Source organism: Rutidosis leptorrhynchoides, chromosome 3 (assembly GCF_046630445.1).
Source record: "Rutidosis leptorrhynchoides isolate AG116_Rl617_1_P2 chromosome 3, CSIRO_AGI_Rlap_v1, whole genome shotgun sequence".
Classification (NCBI taxonomy): Eukaryota; Viridiplantae; Streptophyta; class Magnoliopsida; order Asterales; family Asteraceae; genus Rutidosis; species Rutidosis leptorrhynchoides.
Genome location: NC_092335.1, coordinates 246,368,343 through 246,372,627, shown reverse-complemented (window position 1 = coordinate 246,372,627; position 4,285 = coordinate 246,368,343). Strand labels below are relative to the sequence as shown.

The 4,285-nt window shown below is 33.8% G+C and overlaps 1 non-coding gene across 1 annotated transcript; it reads left to right on the top strand.

Annotated features, from left to right (window-relative positions):
* The first annotated feature begins 379 nt into the window (after positions 1-379).
* LOC139903123 (small nucleolar RNA R71) lies at positions 380-486 on the top strand. The gene has a single exon (XR_011777967.1). It is a non-coding gene; the product is annotated as a small nucleolar RNA R71 (small nucleolar RNA).
* Positions 487-4,285: the final 3,799 nt, after the last annotated feature.

Below are 4,285 nucleotides of genomic sequence, written 5' to 3'. Positions count from 1 at the left end.
TGAAACATTCTCTCTTTGTCCCATTGTTTGTTCAATACTGAGACAATCTTTTGTCAAATGTGGTCCTCCACACTGCTCACAACTAATTCGTATTGCGTGAATATCTTTAGTCATCTTTTCCATTCGTCTTTCGAAAGCATCTAACTTTGCGGAAATGGAATCAAAGTCATGGCAAGAATCGGCTCTAGCCGCTTTAGATGATCTAACGATGTCTTTTTCTTGGTGCCACTCATGTGAGTGGGAAGCAGTGTTATCAATAATTTTGTAAGCTTCAGTTGCGGTTTTCTTTATAATGGAACCACCAGCTGCTATATCGATGTCTTTTCGTGTAGTAATATCGCATCCTTGGTAGAATATTTGTACTATTTGATAAGTGTCTAAACCATGTTGAGGACATCCTCTCAACAACTTTCCGAATCTTGTCCACGCCTCATATAGAGTTTCATTTATCTTTTGTGTGAACGTAACAATTTCTCCTTGAAGTCTCATAGCTTTAGATGCCGGAAAGAATTATTTAAGAAAATTTTCAACTAAGACATCCCATGTATCAATCACTCCTTCAGGTAACGATTCTAACCAATCTTTGGCTTCTCCCTTTAAAGTTCAGGGAAATAACATGAGATAGATCTGTTCATCCTCAACTTCTCTGATTTTGAATAGAGTACATATCCTATTAAAGGTACGAAGATGTTGGTTTGGATCTTCCTTCGGCGCAATACTAAATTGGCATTTATTAGTTACCATGTGTAGGATTTGTCCTTTGATTTCATAATCTGGTGCATTAATGTCTGGTTGAGTAATTGCGTGACCTTGGCCAGTGCGTTTAGCTCTCTTTCGATCTTCCATACTTAGAGGTTCCGAATTTTCCATGATTGAATTTGTTGAATCTGAATCATTAGAGGATTCTGACTTAATGGTTTCTTCCTCGACAATCTCTGGATGAGTGATTTGTGGTTCAGGAGGAATGATTAGTGGTTCAGGATCTCTGAATTGTCCCTGAATATCCTCCGGATTCTCAATTGTGAGGTCGGGTTCAAAAAATGGATTATCGAAAATTTGAATTGGAGTACTTGGTCGACTAGATGACGATTCTAAAGAAAAATCAACGGAGACAATGTTGGTTAGATGTCTTGATCGAGTTACAGGTGGTGAACGTATGAAAGGTGGTGAACGTTTTGCTCAGTGCATTCACTGAATATCCTATTAGTTATAAAGATAAAAATTATATAAGCTATCAAATTAATAGACTTTTCTGATTTTGCCCACGTTTCGAATAGCCAATAGATGCAGCAGGTAGCCAGGACCCTTTAAATCGGAAGCCCACAACTCGCCACTAACAAATCCAACTATTACTACGAGCCAGAAAATTTTGGATGTCTATCAATTTAACCGCTTAAAATAATTTTTCGTCGAAGTTTAAAGAAAATTCTATGTCCTAAAAACTAGAGCGTCGAAAAATAAGAAAGAAAAAGAGTGCGTCGAAAAATAAGAGGCTGAAAAACAAGCGTCGAAAAAAAAGTAGAAGATCGGAAAATAAAAAATCGGAAAATAAAAAGTCGAAAAAAAAATAAGAAAGTAAAGCGTCGAAACTTAAAAGTTTAAAAACTAAATATTAAAAGTTGCGTCTAAAGGTATTAAAGCTTAAAGGAATTCTAAATTCAAAACGGCAATAACTTAAAAGGTACTAAAACATAAACTACGTCGTAAAATTCTAAAGCGCCTAAATCTTAATCTAAAGGAAAAGCACTTAAGGGATTTTACGGCAAAATCTAAAAATCTAGAAATATAAAATAACTATGGCAAAAACTAGTTTAAACTAATTACGAACGAAAAAATATACAAACTACGAATTAAAAGATCAAAATATACAATTTATAAAAAGAGACAAAAAAAATGATAAAATTAGTTATTTAAAAAAAATTATTTTTATATTATTATTTTATAAAAGTATCAATTTATAATTAATAAAACTAATTAAAACTAAACTTAAACTAATTATATTAAAATAAAACCCTAATCTTAAATAATTAATAATAATTATAATAATTAATTCGTAACCCTAATCGTACTGTAAGAGGTATGTGGCGTGTCAGAACCCCTCATGCGAACGCATGATTTCGATGAACTGCAGCCATGCGATCGCATGGTGTGCAGGTTCAGTTTAGAGCAGGTTCAAAAAAATGCAGATCCAACGTTTTTTTTTCTGTTTTACTTTTTTTTACTTGATTTTTAACTTTTTAATTTATAAAAAATATAAAAAAACTTATAAAAAAAATATTACTTACTAGCTTTTATAACTTTTAATAAATATGAACTTTTTATTTTTAACTCTTAAAAATATAGATATATATTTTTCTTTCTTTTTTTTATGTTTTTATATTTTTGTTTTTAATATTTAAAACTTACTATATTTTTACAAAAATAGATTAAAAACTTAATAAATTTTTTTATAGCATTTCGCTTTCGGCGTTGTTGAAGTTCCCTGGCAGCGGCGCCAAAAATACTTGATGTTATGCGAGGTGTATACGAAAGAGTTATATTTTTATTGCGAAATACTATTAAATACGATACAATTTTACACAAGTTATTTATTTATTTATATAGTGGATATAGCTAAACCTTGCTACAACACTATAGGCAGTGTACCTAATCGTAAAGTAGTGTAGTTTTTAGTAAGTCCAGTTCGTTCCGCAGGGAGCTAGCTGAGTTTAACGCTATATTTATTTTAAAATATATTTGTATCAATATATATATATATATATATATATATATATATATATATATATATATATATATATATATATATATATATATATATATATATATATATATATATATAAGTAATATTATTATTATTATAAAAGGGGATTTTTACCGTTTAGTAACCGGTTTGTCGATTTTATGTCTTAAGTCACAATTAAAACCTAATGTAAAATATTAAATATAAATACAACTTAATTTAAAGCGTAAAGTAAATGAAAATAAATAAAAGTACGATAATTAAAAGTGCGATAAATAAAATTGCGATAATTAAAAGTACGATGATATAAAATAAAGGAATTATGCTTATTTAAACTTCCGTAATCATGATGTTCGACGTGTTGATTTTAGTTTATTACCATGGGTTAATTGTCCTTTGACCTGGATTATTCGATATGTCCATCTGGTTTTGTCCATAATAGTCCATCAGTCATAATTATAAAGTGCGAGAGTCTTCTTCAAATTAATCTTATTACCCGAAGTCAAATATTCCAACTAATTGGGGATTCGAACTGTAACAAGGTCTTAATACTTTGTTTAATGAATACACCAGGTTATCGATTGCGTGTAATCCAAGGTTTTAATACTTTGTTAACAATTACACCAATTACCCTTAAATGTAATCCACCCCTGTTTTAATGAGTCCAGTGACAATTAATTCATCCCCGTGTCCGGTCAAATGAACCCAAACTCGTATTTATAAATATCCCGCCCACCCTACCCGATTAAGCGTATGTTGTTATATATAGATACGTCAAATTGTAACCTTTATATTAAATTAACGAGGTATCGTTTAGTTAATATAAAGCCCATTAATAGCCCATAGTCTAATTTCCACAAGTTTCGATCTTTTGTCCAAACCCCAATTGTAACACCCTAGGAAAATCCCACATCGCCCACGGACATGAGTGATCATGGGATTATAAGGTAATACCTACGCTTAAATGACACAACGCGTTTTGGGACCACAGGCAGAGCAGATGTGTGAGTACGCTGCAGTTAAGCGTGCTCGGGCGAGAGCACTACCAGGATGGGTGACCTCCTGGGAAAGTGCTTCTCGTGTGTGGTCGCCAAGAAAAAGCCGTGCGCCTGCAGGCAAAGCGGACAATATTGTGGTCATGTTAAGCTGGGGTGTTACAGAATGGTATCAGAGCCACTCATGTGATGTTGGGGGTGGTGGGTCAAACCTCATCGAGGACGATGAGTCCCTAAGGGGGGTGAATGTAACACCCTAGGCAAATCTCACATCGCCCACGGACATGAGTGATCATGGGATTATAAGGTAATACCCACGCTTAAATGACACAACGCGTTTTGGGACCACAGACAGAGCAGATGTGTGAGTACGCTGCAGTTAAGCGTGCTCGGGCGAGAGCACTACCAGGATGGGTGACCTCCTGGGAAAGTGCTTCTCGTGTGTGGTCGCCAAGAAAAAGCCGTGCGCCTGCAGGCAAAGCGGATAATATTGTGGTCATGTTAAGCTGGGGTGTTACACCAATTATGGTACAAAGCCCAATAACCCCGT